The following is a 15,506-nucleotide window of genomic DNA, read 5'->3' on the forward strand; positions in this document are numbered from 1 at the left end:
CCTCTGTTCCAGCCCCTCTGTTTCAGCCGCCCTGTATCAGCCCCTCTGTTTCAGCCCATCTGTTTCTCGCCCTCTGTTTCTCGCCCTCTGTTTCTCGCCCTCTGTTTCTCCCTCTCTGTTTCTCGCCCTCTGTTTCTCGCCCTCTGTTTCAGCCCCTCTGTTTCAGCACCTCTGTTTCAGCCCCTCTGTTTCAGCCCCTCTGTTTCTCGCCCTCTGTTTCAGCCCCTCTGTTTCTCGCCCTCTGTTTCAGCCCCTCTGTTTCAGCCCCTCTGTACCAGCCCCTCTGTTTCAGCCCCTCTGTTTCTCGCACTCTGTTTGTTGCCCTCTGTTTCTCGCCCTCTGTTTCAGCCCCTCTGTTTCAGCCCCTCTGTTTCTCGCCCTCTGTTTCTCGCCCTCTGTTTCTCGCCCTCTGTTTCTCGCTCTCTGTTTCTCGCCCTCTGTTTCTCGCCCTCTGTTTCAGCCCCTTTGTTTCAGCCCCTCTGTTTCAGCCCCTCTGGTTCTCGCCCTCTGTTTCTCGCCCAGTGTTTCTCGCTCTCTGTTTCAGCCCCTCTGTTTCAGCACCTCTGTTTCAGCCCCTCTGTTTCAGCCGCTCTGTTTCAGCCCCTCTGTTTCTCGCCCTCTGTTTCAGCGCCTCTGTTTCAGCCCCTCTGTTTCTCGCCCTCTGTTTCTCGCATCCTCTGTTTCAGCCCCTCTGTTTCAGCCCCTCTGTTTCAGCCCCTCTGTTTCTCGCACTCTGTTTCTCGCCATCTGTTGCTCGCCCTCTGTTTCAGCCCCTCTGTTTCATCCCCTTTGTTTCAGCCCCTCTGTTTCAGCCCCTCTGTTTCTCGCACTCTGTTTCAGCCCCTCTGTTTCAGCCCCTCTGTTTCAGCCCTTCTGTTTCAGCCCCTCTGTTTCAGCCCCTCTGTTTCAGCCCCTCTGTTTCAGCCCCTCTGTTTCTCGCCCTCTGTTTCTCGTCCTCTGTTTCTCGCCCTCTGTTTCTCGCCCTCTGTTTCAGCCCCTCTGTTTCAGCCCCTCTGTTTCTCGCCCTCCGTTTCTCGCCCTCTGTTTCAGCCCCTCTGTTTCAGCCCCTTTGTTTCAGCCCCTCTGTTTCAGCCCCTCTGTTTCAGCCCCTCTGTTTCAACCCCTCTGTTTCTCGCCCTCTGTTTCAGCCCCTCTGTTTCTCGCCCTCTGTTTCAGCCCCTCTGTTTTAGCCCCTCTGTATCAGCCCCTCTGTTTCAGCCCCTCTGTTTCTCGCCCTCTGTTGCAGCCCCTCTGTTTCAGCCCCTCTGTTTCAGCCCCTCTGTTTCAGCCCATCTGTTTCAGCCCCTCTGTTTCTCACCCTCTGTTTCTCGCCCTCTGTTTCAGCTCCTCTGTTTCAGCCCCTCTGTTTCAGCCCCTCTGTTTCAGCCCCTCTGTTTCTCGCCCTCTGTTTCTCGCCCTCTGTTTCTTGCCCTCTGTTTCTCGCCCTGTGTTTCTCGCCCTCTGTTTCAGCCCCTCTGTTTCTCGCCCTCTGTTTCTCGCCCTTTGTTTCGCGCCCTCTGTTTCAGCCCCTCTGTTTCAGCCCCTCTGTTTCTCGCCCTCTGTTTCATCCCCTCTGTTTCAGCTCCTCTGTTTCAGCCCCTCTGTTTCAGCTCCTCTGTTTCTCGCCCTCTGTTTCTCGCCCTCTCTTTCAGCCCCTCTGTTTCTCGCCCTCTGTTTCAGCCCCTCTGTTTCTCCCCCTCTGTTTCAGCCTCTCTGTTTCAGCCACTCTGTTTCAGCCCCTCTGTTTCTCGCCGTCTGTTTCAGCCCCTCTGTTTCAGCCCCTCTGTTTCTCGCCCTCTGTTCCAGCCCCTCTGTTTCAGCCGCCCTGTATCAGCCCCTATGTTTCAGCCCATCTGTTTCTCGCCCTCTGTTTCTCGCCCTCTGTTTCTCGCCCTCTGTTTCTCCCTCTCTGTTTCTCGCCCTCTGTTTCTCGCCCTCTGTTTCAGCCCCTCTGTTTCAGCACCTCTGTTTCAGCCCCTCTGTTTCAGCCCCTCTGTTTCTCGCCCTCTGTTTCAGCCCCTCTGTTTCTCGCCCTCTGTTTCAGCCCCTCTGTTTCAGCCCCTCTGTACCAGCCCCTCTGTTTCAGCCTCTCTGTTTCTCGCACTCTGTTTCTCGCCCTCTGTTTCTCGCCCTCTGTTTCAGCCCCTCTGTTTCAGCACCTCTGTTTCAGCCCCTCTGTTTCTCGCCCTCTGTTTCTCGCCCTCTGTTTCTCGCCCTCTGTTTCTCGCTCTCTGTTTCTCGCCCTCTGTTTCTCGCCCTCTGTTTCAGCCCCTTTGTTTCAGCCCCTCTGTTTCAGCCCCTCTGTTTCTCGCCCTCTGTTTCTCGCCCACTGTTTCTCGCCCTCTGTTTCAGCCCCTCTGTTTCAGCACCTCTGTTTCAGCCCCTCTGTTTCAGCCCCTCTGTTTCTCGCCCTCTGTTGCAGCCCCTCTGTTTCAGCCCCTCTGTTTCAGCCCCTCTGTTTCAGCCCATCTGTTTCAGCCCCTCTGTTTCTCACCCTCTGTTTCTCGCCCTCTGTTTCAGCTCCTCTGTTTCAGCCTCTCTGTTTCAGCCCCTCTGTTTCAGCCCCTCTGTTTCTCGCCCTCTGTTTCTCGCCCTCTGTTTCTTGCCCTCTGTTTCTCGCCCTCTGTTTCTCGCCCTCTGTTTCAGCCCCTCTGTTTCTCGCCCTCTGTTTCTCGCCCTTTGTTTCGCGCCCTCTGTTTCAGCCCCTCTGTTTCAGCCCCTCTGTTTCTCGCCCTCTGTTTCATCCCCTCTGTTTCAGCTCCTCTGTTTCAGCCCCTCTGTTTCAGCTCCTCTGTTTCTCGCCCTCTGTTTCTCGCCCTCTCTTTCAGCCCCTCTGTTTCTCGCCCTCTGTTTCAGCCCCTCTGTTTCTCCCCCTCTGTTTCAGCCTCTCTGTTTCAGCCACTCTGTTTCAGCCCCTCTGTTTCTCGCCGTCTGCTTCAGCCCCTCTGTTTCAGCCCCTCTGTTTCTCGCCCTCTGTTCCAGCCCCTCTGTTTCAGCCGCCCTGTATCAGCCCCTCTGTTTCAGCCCATCTGTTTCTCGCCCTCTGTTTCTCGCCCTCTGTTTCTCGCCCTCTGTTTCTCCCTCTCTGTTTCTCGCCCTCTGTTTCTCGCCCTCTGTTTCAGCCCCTCTGTTTCAGCACCTCTGTTTCAGCCCCTCTGTTTCAGCCCCTCTGTTTCTCGCCCTCTGTTTCAGCCCCTCTGTTTCTCGCCCTCTGTTTCAGCCCCTCTGTTTCAGCCCCTCTGTACCAGCCCCTCTGTTTCAGCCCCTCTGTTTCAGCCCCTCTGTATCTCGCCCTCTGTTTGTCGCCCTCTGTTTCTCGCCCTCTGTTTCTCGCTCTCTGTTTCTCGCCCTCTGTTTCTCGCCCTCTGTTTCAGCCCCTTTGTTTCAGCCCCTCTGTTTCAGCCCCTCTGTTTCTCGCCCTCTGTTTCTCGCCCACTATTTCTCGCCCTCTGTTTCAGCCCCTCTGTTTCAGCACCTCTGTTTCAGCCCCTCTGTTTCAGCCGCTCTGTTTCAGCCCCTCTGTTTCTCGCCCTCTGTTTCTCGCCCTCTGATTCTCGCTCTCTGTTTCTCGCCCTCTGTTTCTCGCATCCTCTGTTTCAGCCCCTCTGTTTCAGCCCCTCTGTTTCAGCCCCTCTGTTTCTCGCCCTCTGTTTCTCGCCATCTGTTTCTCGCCCTCTGTTTCAGCCCCTCTGTTTCATCCCCTTTGTTTCAGCCCCTCTGTTTCAGCCCCTCTGTTTCTCGCACTCTGTTTCGGCCCCTCTGTTTCAGCCCCTCTGTTTCAGCCCTTCTGTTTCAGCCCCTCTGTTTCAGCCCCTCTGTTTCAGCCCCTCTGTTTCAGCCCCTCTGTTTCTCGCCCTCTGTTTCTCGCCCTCTGTTTCTCGCCCTCTGTTTCTCGCCCTCTGTTTCAGCCCCTCTGTTTCAGCCCCTCTGTTTCTCGCCCTCCGTTTCTCGCCTCTGTTTCAGCCCCTCTGTTTCAGCCCCTTTGTTTCAGCCCATCTGTTTCTCGCCCTTTGTTTCGCGCCCTCTGTTTCAGCCCCTCTGTTTCAGCCCCTCTGTTTCAGCCCCTCTGTTTCTCGCCCTCTGTTTCTCGCCCTCGGTTTCAGCCCCTCTGTTTCTCGCCCTCTGTTTCAGCCCCTCTGTTTCCCGCCCTCTGTTTCAGCCCCTCTGTTTCAGCCCCTCTGTTTCAGCCCCTCTGTTTCAGCGCCTCTGTTTCAGCCCCTATGTTTAAGCCCCTCTGTTTCTCGCCCTCTGTTTCAGCCCCTCTGTTTCTCGCCCTCTGTTTCAGCCCCTCTGTTTCATCCCCTCTGTATCAGCCCCTCTGTTTCAGCCCCTCTGTTTCTCGCCGTCAGTTTCTCGCCCTCTGTTTCTCGCCCTCTGTTTAGGCGCCCCTCTGTTTCAGCCCCTCTGTTTCAGCCCCTCTGTTTCAGCCCCTCTGTTTCATCCCCTCTGTTTCTCGCCCTCTGTTTCTCGCTCTCTGTTTCTCGCACTCTGTTTCAGCCCCACTGTTTCTCGCCCACTGTTTCAGCCCCTCTGTTTCTCGCCATCTGTTTCACCCCCTCTGTTTCAGCCCGTCTGTTTCAGCCCGTCTGTTTCAGCCCATCTGTTTCCGCCCCTCTGTTTCTCGGCATCTGTTTCAGCCCCTCTGTTTCTCGCCCTCTGTTTCACACCCTCTGTTTCTCGCCCTCTGTTTCAGCCCCTCTGGTTCAGCCCCTCTGTTTCACCCCCTCTGTTTCAGCCCCTCTGTTTCTCGCCCTCTGTTTCAGCCCCTCTGTTTCAGCCCCTCTGTTTCTCGCCCTCTGTTTCAGCCCCTCTGGTTCAGCCCCTCTGTATCAGCCCCTCTGTTTCAGCCCCTCTGTTTCTCGCCCTCTGTTTCTCGCCTTCTGTTTCAGCCCCTCTGTTTCACCCCCTCTGTTTCAGCCCCTCTGTTTCTCGCCCTCTGTTTCAGCCCCTCTGTTTCAGCCCCTCTGTTTCTCGCCCTCTGTTTCAGCCCCTCTGGTTCAGCCCCTCTATATCAGCCCCTCTGTTTCAGCCCCTCTGTTTCTCGCCCTCTGTTTCTCGCCTTCTGTTTCAGCCCCTCTGTTTCAGCCCCTCTGTTTCAGCCCCTCTGTTTCTCGCCCTCTGTTTCAGCCCCTCTGGTTCAGCCCCTCTGTATCAGCCCCTCTGTTTCTCGCCCTCTGTTTCAGCCCCTCTGTTTCTCGCCCTCTGTTTCAGCCCCTCTGTTTCAGCCCCTCTGTTTCAGCCCCTCTGTTTCAGCCCCTCTGTTTCTCGCCCTCTGTTTCTCGCCCTCTGTTTCTCGCCCTCTGTTTCTCGCTCTCTGTTTCTCGCCCTCTGTTTCTCGCCCTCTTTTTCAGCCCCTTTGTTTCAGCCCCTCTGTTTCAGCCCCTCTGTTTCTCGCCCTCTGTTTCTCGCCCACTGTTTCTCGCCCTCTGTTTCAGCCCCTCTGTTTCAGCACCTCTGTTTCAGCCCCTCTGTTGTAGCCGCTCTGTTTCAGCCCCTCTGTTTCTCGCCCTCTGTTTCTCGCCCTCTGATTCTCGCTCTCTGTTTCTCGCCCTCTGTTTCTCGCATCCTCTGTTTCAGCCCCTCTGTTTCAGCCCCTCTGTTTCAGCCCCTCTGTTTCTCGCCCTCTGTTTCTCGCCCTCTGTTTCAGGCCCTCTGTTTCTCGCCCTCTGTTTCAGCCCCTCTGTTTCAGCCCCTCTGTTTATCGCCCTCTGTTTCAGCCCCTCTGTTTCAGCCCCTCTGTAACAGCCCCTCTGTTTCAGCCCCTCTGTTTCTCGCCCTCTGTTTCTCGCCCTCTGTTTCAGCCCCTCTGTTTCAGCCCCTCTGTTTCAGCCCCTCTGTTTCAGCCCCTCTGTTTCTCGCCCTCTGTTTCTCGCTCTCTGTTTCTAACCCTCTGTTTCTCGCCCTCTGTTTCAGCCCCTCTGTTTCAGCCCCTCTTTTTCAGCCACTCTGTTTCAGCCCCTCTGTTTCTCGCCCTCTGTTTCAGCCCCTCTGGTTCTCACCCTCTGTTTCTCGCCCTCTGTATCAGCCCCTCTGTTTCAGCCCCTCTGTTTCAGCCCCTCTGTTTCTCGCCCTCTGTTTCAGCCCCTCTGTTTCAGCCCCTCTGTTTCAGCCCCTCTGTTTCAGCCCCTCTGTTTCAACCCCTCTGTTTCTCGCCCTCTGTTTCAGCCCCTCTGTTTCTCGCCCTCTGTTTCAGCCCCTCTGTTTTAGCCCCTCTGTATCAGCCCCTCTGTTTCAGCCCCTCTGCTTCTCGCCCTCTGTTGCAGCCCCTCTGTTTCAGCCCCTCTGTTTCAGCCCCTCTGTTTCAGCCCATCTGTTTCAGCCCCTCTGTTTCTCACCCTCTGTTTCTCGCCCTCTGTTTCAGCTCCTCTGTTTCAGCCCCTCTGTTTCAGCCCCTCTGTTTCAGCCCCTCTGTTTCTCGCCCTCTGTTTCTCGCCCTCTGTTTCTTGCCCTCTGTTTCTCGCCCTCTGTTTCTCGCCCTCTGTTTCAGCCCCTCTGTTTCTCGCCCTCTGTTTCTCGCCCTTTGTTTCGCGCCCTCTGTTTCAGCCCCTCTGTTTCAGCCCCTCTGTTTCTCGCCCTCTGTTTCATCCCCTCTGTTTCAGCTCCTCTGTTTCAGCCCCTCTCTTTCAGCCCCTCTGTTTCTCGCCCTCTGTTTCAGCCCCTCTGTTTCTCCCCCTCTGTTTCAGCCTCTCTGTTTCAGCCACTCTGTTTCAGCCCCTCTGTTTCTCGCCGTCTATTTCAGCCCCTCTGTTTCAGCCCCTCTGTTTCTCGCCCTCTGTTCCAGCCCCTCTGTTTCAGCCGCCCTGTATCAGCCCCTCTGTTTCAGCCCATCTGTTTCTCGCCCTCTGTTTCTCGCCCTCTGTTTCTCGCCCTCTGTTTCTCCCTCTCTGTTTCTCGCCCTCTGTTTCTCGCCCTCTGTTTCAGCCCCTCTGTTTCAGCACCTCTGTTTCAGCCCCTCTGTTTCAGCCCCTCTGTTTCTCGCCCTCTGTTTCAGCCCCTCTGTTTCTCGCCCTCTGTTTCAGCCCCTCTGTTTCAGCCCCTCTGTACCAGCCCCTCTGTTTCAGCCCCTCTGTTTCTCGCACTCTGTTTCTTGCCCTCTGTTTCTCGCCCTCTGTTTCAGCCCCTCTGTTTCAGCCCCTCTGTTTCAGCCCCTCTGTTTCTCGCCCTCTGTTTCTCGCCCTCTGTTTCTCGCCCTCTGTTTCTCGCTCTCTGTTTCTCGCCCTCTGTTTCTCGCCCTCTGTTTCAGCCCCTTTGTTTCAGCCCCTCTGTTTCAGCCCCTCTGGTTCTCGCCCTCTGTTTCTCGCCCAGTGTTTCTCGCTCTCTGTTTCAGCCCCTCTGTTTCAGCACCTCTGTTTCAGCCCCTCTGTTTCAGCCGCTCTGTTTCAGCCCCTCTGTTTCTCGCCCTCTGTTTCAGCGCCTCTGTTTCAGCCCCTCTGTTTCTCGCCCTCTGTTTCTCGCATCCTCTGTTTCAGCCCCTCTGTTTCAGCCCCTCTGTTTCAGCCCCTCTGTTTCTCGCCCTCTGTTTCTCGCCATCTGTTGCTCGCCCTCTGTTTCAGCCCCTCTGTTTCATCCCCTTTGTTTCAGCCCCTCTGTTTCAGCCCCTCTGTTTCTCGCACTCTGTTTCAGCCCCTCTGTTTCAGCCCCTCTGTTTCAGCCCTTCTGTTTCAGCCCCTCTGTTTCAGCCCCTCTGTTTCAGCCCCTCTGTTTCAGCCCCTCTGTTTCTCGCCCTCTGTTTCTCGTCCTCTGTTTCTCGCCCTCTGTTTCTCGCCCTCTGTTTCAGCCCCTCTGTTTCAGCCCCTCTGTTTCTCGCCCTCCGTTTCTCGCCCTCTGTTTCAGCCCCTCTGTTTCAGCCCCTTTGTTTCAGCCCCTCTGTTTCAGCCCCTCTGTTTCAGCCCCTCTGTTTCAACCCCTCTGTTTCTCGCCCTCTGTTTCAGCCCCTCTGTTTCTCGCCCTCTGTTTCAGCCCCTCTGTTTTAGCCCCTCTGTATCAGCCCCTCTGTTTCAGCCCCTCTGTTTCTCGCCCTCTGTTGCAGCCCCTCTGTTTCAGCCCCTCTGTTTCAGCCCCTCTGTTTCAGCCCATCTGTTTCAGCCCCTCTGTTTCTCACCCTCTGTTTCTCGCCCTCTGTTTCAGCTCCTCTGTTTCAGCCCCTCTGTTTCAGCCCCTCTGTTTCAGCCCCTCTGTTTCTCGCCCTCTGTTTCTCGCCCTCTGTTTCTTGCCCTCTGTTTCTCGCCCTGTGTTTCTCGCCCTCTGTTTCAGCCCCTCTGTTTCTCGCCCTCTGTTTCTCGCCCTTTGTTTCGCGCCCTCTGTTTCAGCCCCTCTGTTTCAGCCCCTCTGTTTCTCGCCCTCTGTTTCATCCCCTCTGTTTCAGCTCCTCTGTTTCAGCCCCTCTGTTTCAGCTCCTCTGTTTCTCGCCCTCTGTTTCTCGCCCTCTCTTTCAGCCCCTCTGTTTCTCGCCCTCTGTTTCAGCCCCTCTGTTTCTCCCCCTCTGTTTCAGCCTCTCTGTTTCAGCCACTCTGTTTCAGCCCCTCTGTTTCTCGCCGTCTGTTTCAGCCCCTCTGTTTCAGCCCCTCTGTTTCTCGCCCTCTGTTCCAGCCCCTCTGTTTCAGCCGCCCTGTATCAGCCCCTATGTTTCAGCCCATCTGTTTCTCGCCCTCTGTTTCTCGCCCTCTGTTTCTCGCCCTCTGTTTCTCCCTCTCTGTTTCTCGCCCTCTGTTTCTCGCCCTCTGTTTCAGCCCCTCTGTTTCAGCACCTCTGTTTCAGCCCCTCTGTTTCAGCCCCTCTGTTTCTCGCCCTCTGTTTCAGCCCCTCTGTTTCTCGCCCTCTGTTTCAGCCCCTCTGTTTCAGCCCCTCTGTACCAGCCCCTCTGTTTCAGCCTCTCTGTTTCTCGCACTCTGTTTCTCGCCCTCTGTTTCTCGCCCTCTGTTTCAGCCCCTCTGTTTCAGCACCTCTGTTTCAGCCCCTCTGTTTCTCGCCCTCTGTTTCTCGCCCTCTGTTTCTCGCCCTCTGTTTCTCGCTCTCTGTTTCTCGCCCTCTGTTTCTCGCCCTCTGTTTCAGCCCCTTTGTTTCAGCCCCTCTGTTTCAGCCCCTCTGTTTCTCGCCCTCTGTTTCTCGCCCACTGTTTCTCGCCCTCTGTTTCAGCCCCTCTGTTTCAGCACCTCTGTTTCAGCCCCTCTGTTTCAGCCGCTCTGGTTCAGCCCCTCTGTTTCTCGCCCTCTGTTTCTCGCCCTGATTCTCGCTCTCTGTTTCTCGCCCTCTGTTTCTCGCATCCTCTGTTTCAGCCCCTCTGTTTCAGCCCCTCTGTTTCAGCCCCTCTGTTTCTCGCCCTCTGTTTCTCGCCATCTGTTTCTCGCCCTCTGTTTCAGCCCCTCTGTTTCATCCCCTTTGTTTCAGCCCCTCTGTTTCAGCCCCTCTGTTTCTCGCACTCTGTTTCAGCCCCTCTGTTTCAGCCCCTCTGTTTCAGCCCTTCTGTTTCAGCCCCTCTGTTTCAGCCCCTCTGTTTCAGCCCCTCTGTTTCAGCCCCTCTGTTTCTCGCCCTCTGTTTCTCCCCCTCTGTTTCTCGCCCTCTGTTTCAGCCCCTCTGTTTCAGCCCCTCTGTTTCTCGCCCTCCGTTTCTCGCCCTCTGTTTCAGCCCCTCTGTTTCAGCCCCTTTGTTTCAGCCCATCTGTTTCTCGCCCTCTGTTTCAGCCCCTCTGTTTCAGCCCCTCTGTTTCAGCCCCTATGTTTCAGCCCCTCTGTTTCTCGCCCTCTGTTTCTCGCCCTCGGTTTCAGCCCCTCTGTTTCTCGCCCTCTGTTTCAGCCCCTCTGTTTCCCGCCCTCTGTTTCAGCCCCTCTGTTTCAGCCCCTCTGTTTCAGCCGCTCTGTTTCAGCGCCTCTGTTTCAGCCCCTATGTTTAAGCCCCTCTGTTTCTCGCCCTCTGTTTCAGCCCCTCTGTTTCTCGCCCTCTGTTTCAGCCCCTCTGTTTCATCCCCTCTGTATCAGCCCCTCTGTTTCAGCCCCTCTGTTTCTCGCCGTCTGTTTCTCGCCCTCTGTTTCTCGCCCTCTGTTTCTCGCCCTCTGTTTAGGCGCCCCTCTGTTTCAGCCCCTCTGTTTCAGCCCCTCTGTTTCAGCCCCTCTGTTTCAGCCCCTCTGTTTCTCGCCCTCTGTTTCTCGCTCTCTGTTTCTCGCCCTCTGTTTCAGCCCCACTGTTTCAGCCCCTCTGTTTCAGACCCTCTGTTTCAGCCCATCTGTTTCTCGCCCTCTGTTTCAGCCCCTCTGTTTCAGCCCCTCTGTTTCAGCTCCTCTGTTTCAGCCCCTCTGTTTCTCGCCCTCTGTTTCTCGCCCTCGGTTTCAGCCCCTCTGTTTCTCGCCCTCTGTTTCAGCCCCTCTGTTTCCCGCCCTCTGTTTCAGACCCTCTGTTTCATCCCCTCTGTATCAGCCCCTCTGTTTCAGCCCCACTGTTTCTCGCCGTCTGTTTCTCGCCCTCTGTTTCTCGCCCTCTGTTTCTCGCTCTCTGTTTCTCGCCCTCTGTTTCAGCCCCACTGTTTCTTGCCCACTGTTTCAGCCCCTCTGTTTCTCGCCATCTGTTTCAGCCCCTCTGTTTCAGCCCCTCTGTTTCTCGCCCTCTGTTTCTCGCCCACTGTTTCTCGCCCTCTGTTTCAGCCCCTCTGTTTCAGCACCTCTGTTTCAGCCCCTCTGTTGTAGCCGCTCTGTTTCAGCCCCTCTGTTTCTCGCCCTCTGTTTCTCGCCCTCTGATTCTCGCTCTCTGTTTCTCGCCCTCTGTTTCTCGCATCCTCTGTTTCAGCCCCTCTGTTTCAGCCCCTCTGTTTCAGCCCCTAGGTTTCTCGCCCTCTGTTTCTCGCCATCTGTTTCTCGCCCTCTATTTCAGCCCCTCTGTTTCAGCCCCTTTGTTTCAGCCCCTCTGTTTCAGCCCCTCTGTTTCTCGCACTCTGTTTCAGCCCCTCTGTTTCAGCCCCTCTATTTCAGCCCTTCTGTTTCAGCCCCTCTGTTTCAGCCCCTCTGTTTCAGCCCCTCTGTTTCAGCCCCTCTGTTTCTCGCCCTCTGTTTCTCGCCCTCTGTTTCTCGCCCTCTGTTTCTCGCCCTCTGTTTCAGCCCCTCTGTTTCAGCCCTTCTGTTTCTCGCCCTCAGTTTCTCGCCCTCTGTTTCAGCCCCTCTGTTTCAGCCCCTCTGTTTCAGCCCATCTGTTTCTCGCCCTCTGTTTCAGCCCCTCTGTTTCAGCCCCTCTGTTTCAGCACCTCTGTTTCAGCCCCTCTGTTTCTCGCCCACTGTTTCTCGCCCTCGGTTTCAGCCCCTCTGTTTCTCGCCCTCTGTTTCAGCCCCTCTGTTTCCCGCCCTCTGTTTCAGACCCTCTGTTTCACCCCTCTGTTTCAGCCCCTCTGTTTCAGCGCCTCTGTTTCAGCCCCTATGTTTCAGCCCCTCTGTTTCTCGCCCTCTGTTTCAGCCCCTCTGTTTCTCGCCCTCTGTTTCAGCCCCTCTGTTTCATCACCTCTGTATCAGCCCCTCTGTTTCAGCCCCACTGTTTCTCGCCGTCTGTTTCTCGCCCTCTGTTTCTCGCCCTCTGTTTCTCGCTCTCTGTTTCTCGCCCTCTGTTTCAGCCCCACTGTTTCTTGCCCACTGTTTCAGCCCCTCTGTTTCTCGCCATCTGTTTCAGCCCCTCTGTTTCAGCCCGTCTGTTTCAGCCCCTCTGTTTCAGCCCCTCTGTTTCCGCCCCTCTGTTTCTCGCCCTCTGTTTCAGCCCCTCTGTTTCTCGCCCACTGTTTCAGCCCCTCTGTTTCAGCCCCTCTGTATCAGCCCCTCTGTTTCAGCCCCTCTGTTTCTCGCCCTCTGTTCCTCGCCCTCTTTTTCAGCCCCTCTGTTTCAGCCCCTCTGTTTCTCGCCCTCTGTTTCAGCCCCTCTGTTTCTCGCTCTCTGTTTCAGCCCCTCTGTTTCTCGCCCTTTGTTTCTCGCCCTCTGTTTCAGCCCCTCTGTTTCAGCCCCTCTGTTTCAGCCCCTCTGTTTCTCGCCCTCTGTTTCTCGCCCTCTGTTTCTCGCCCTCTGTTTCAGCCCCTCTGTTTCAGCCCCTCTGTTTCAGCCCCTCTGTTTCGCGCCCTCTGTTTCAGCCCCTTTGTTTCAGCCCCTCTGTTTCATCCCCTATGTTTCAGCCCCTCTGTTTCTCGCCCTCTGTTTCTCGCCCTCTGTTTCTCTCCTTCTGTTTCTCGCCCTCTGTTTCTCGCCCTTTGTTTCACCCCTTCTGTTTCAGCCCCTCTGTTTCTCGCCCTCTGTTTCTCGCCCTCTGATTCTCGCCCTCTGTTTCAGCCCCTCTGTTTCAGCCCCTCTGTTTCAGCACCTCTGTTTCTCGCCCACTTTTTCAGCCCCATTGTTTCACCCCCTCTGTTTCAGCCCCTCTGTTTCAGCCCCTCTGATTCTCGCCCTCTGTTTCTCGCCCTCTGTTTCAGGCCCTCTGTTTCGCGCCCTCTGTTTCAGCCCCTCTGTTTCTCGCCCTCTGTTTCAGCCCCTCTGTTTCAGCCCCTCTGTTTCAGCCCCTCTGTTTCAGCCCCTCTGTTTCTCGCCCTCTGTTTCAGCCCCTCTGTTTCAGCCCCTCTGTTTCTCGCCCTCTGTTTCAGCCCCTCTTTTTCAGCCCCTCTGTATCAGCCCCTCTGATTCAGCGCCTCTGTTTCTCGCCCTCTGTTTCTCGCCCTCTGTTTCAGCCCCTCTGTTTCAGCCCCTCTGTTTCAGGCCCTCTCTTTCAGCCCCTCTGTTTCAACCCCTCTGTTTCTCGCCCTCTGTTTCTCGCACTCTGTTTCTCGCCCTCTGTTTCTCGCCCTCTGTTTCAGCCCCTCTGTTTCAGCCCCTCTGTTTCAGCCTCTCTGTTTCAGCCCCTCTGTTTCCGCCCCTCTGTTTCTCACCCTCTGTTTCAGCCCCTCTGTTTCTCGCCCTCTGTTTCAGCCCCACTGTTTCTTGCCCACTGTTTCAGCCACTCTGTTTCTCGCCATCTGTTTCAGCCCCTCTGTTTCAGCCCGTCTGTTTCAGCCCCTCTGTTTCAGCCCCTCTGTTTCCGCCCCTCTGTTTCTCGCCCTCTGTTTCAGCCCCTCTGTTTCAGCCCCTCTGTTTCTCGCCCTCTGTTTCAGCCCCTCTGTTTCTCGCTCTCTGTTTCTCGCTCTCTGTTTCTCGCCCTCTGTTTCTCGCCCTCTGTTTCAGCCCCTCTGTTTCAGCCCCTCTGTTTCAGCCCCTCTGTTTCTCGCCCTCTGTTTCTCGCCCTCTGTTTCTCGCCCTCTGTTTCAGCCCCTCTGTTTCAGCCCCTCTGTTTCAGCCCCTCTGTTTCGCGCCCTCTGTTTCAAACCCTTTGTTTCATCCCCTCTGTTTCATCCCCTCTGTTTCAGCCCCTCTGTTTCTCGCCCTCTGTTTCTCGCCCTCTGTTTCTCTCCTTCTGTTTCTCGCCCTCTGTTTCTCGCCCTCTGTTTCAGCCCTTCTGTTTCAGCCCCTCTGTTTCTCGCCCTCTGTTTCTCGCCCTCTGTTTCTCGCCCTCTGTTTCTCTCCTTCTGTTTCTCGCCCTCTGTTTCTCGCCCTCTGTTTCAGCCCTTCTGTTTCAGCCCCTCTGTTTCTCGCCCTCTGTTTCTCGCCCTCTGATTCTCGCCCTCTGTTTCAGCCCCTCTGTTTCAGCCCCTCTGTTTCAGCACCTCTGTTTCTCGCCCTCTGTTTCAGCCCCATTGTTTCAGCCCCTCTGTTTCAGCCCCTCTGTTTCAGTCCCTCTGTTTCTCGCCCTCTGTTTCTCGCCCTCTGTTTCAGGCCCTCTGTTTCTCGCCCTCTGTTTCAGGCCTCTGTTTCTCGCCCTCTGTTTCAGCCCCTCTGTTTCAGCCCCTCTGTTTCAGCCCCTCTGTTTCAGCGCCTCTGTTTCAGCCCCTCTGTTTCTCGCCCTCTGTTTCAGCTCCTCTGTTTCAGCCCCTCTGTTTCTCGCCCTCTGTTTCAGCCCCTCTTTTTCAGCCCCTCTGTATCAGCCCCTCTGTTTCAGCGCCTCTGTATATGGCCCTCTGTTTCTCGCCCTCTGTTTCAGCCCCTCTGTTTCAGCCCCTCTGTTTCAGGCCCTCTCTTTCAGCCCCTCTGTTTCAACCCCTCTGTTTCTCGCCCTCTGTTTCTCGCACTCTGTTTCTCGCCCTCTGTTTCTCGCTGTCTGTTTCTCGCCCTCTGTTTCTCGCCCTCTGTTTCAGCCCCTTTGTTTCAGCCCCTCTGTTTCAGCCAATCTGTTTCAGCCCCTCTGTTACTCGCCCTCTGTTTCAGCCCCTCTGTTTCTCGCCCTCTGTTTCTCGCCCTCTGTTTCAGCCCCTCTGTTTCAGCCCCTCTGTTTCAGCCCCTCTGTTTCTCGCCCTCTGTTTCAGCCCCTCTGTTTCAGCCCCTCTGTTTCAGCCCCTCTGTTTCAGCCCCTCTGTTTCCGCCCCTCTGTTTCTCGCCCTCTGTTTCAGCCCCTCTGTTTCTCGCCCTGTGTTTCAGCCCCTCTGTTTCAGCCCCTCTGTATCAGCCCCTCTGTTTCAGCCCCTCTGTTTCTCGCCCTCTGTTGCAGCCCCTCTGTTTCAGCCCCTCTGTTTCAGCCCCTCTGTTTCAGCCCATCTGTTTCAGCTCCTCTGTTTCTCGCCCTCTGTTTCTCGCCCTCTGTTTCAGCCACTCTGTTTCAGCCCCTCTGTTTCAGCCCCTCTGTTTCTCGCCCTCTGTTTCTCGCCCTCTGTTTCTTGCCCTCTGTTTCTCGCCTTCTGTTTCCCGCCCTCTCTTTCAGCCCCTCTGTTTCTCGCCCTCTGTTTCTCGCCCTTTGTTTCGCGCCCTCTGTATCAGCCCCTCTGTTTCTCGCCCTCTGTTTCAGTCCCTCTGTTTCAGCCCCTCTGTTTCAGCCCCTCTCTTTCAGCCCCTCTGTATCAGCTCCTCTGTTTCTCGCCCTCTGTTTCTCGCCCTCTGTTTCTCGCTCTCTGTTTCTCGCCCTCTGTTTCTCGCCCTCTGTTTCTCGCCCTCTGTTTCAGCCCCTCTGTTTCAGCCCCTCTGTTTCAGCCACTCTGTTTCTCGCCCTCTGTTTCAGCCCCTCTGTTTCAGCCCCTCTGTTTCAGCCCCTCTGTTTCTCGCCCTCTGTTTCAGCCCCTCTGTTTCTCGCCCTCTGTTTCAGCCCCTCTGTTTCAGCCCCTCTGTTTATCGCCCTCTGTTTCAGCCCCTCTGTTTCAGCCCCTCTGTAACAGCCCCTCTGTTTCAGCCCCTCTGTTTCTCGCCCTCTGTTTCTCGCCCTCTGTTTCAGCCCCTCTGTTTCAGCCCCTCTGTTTCAGCCCCTCTGTTTCAGCCCCTCTGTTTCTCGCCCTCTGTTTCTCGCTCTCTGTTTCTAACCCTCTGTTTCTCGCCCTCTGTTTCAGCCCCTCTGTTTCAGCCCCTCTTTTTCAGCCACTCTGTTTCAGCCCCTCTGTTTCTCGCCCTCTGTTTCAGCCCCTCTGGTTCTCACCCTCTGTTTCTCGCCCTCTGTTTCAGCCCCTCTGTTTCAGCCCCTCTGTTTCAGCCCCTCTGTTTCA

Source organism: Stegostoma tigrinum, unplaced genomic scaffold (genome assembly GCF_030684315.1).
Source record: "Stegostoma tigrinum isolate sSteTig4 unplaced genomic scaffold, sSteTig4.hap1 scaffold_48, whole genome shotgun sequence".
Lineage (NCBI taxonomy): Eukaryota > Metazoa > Chordata > Chondrichthyes > Orectolobiformes > Stegostomatidae > Stegostoma > Stegostoma tigrinum.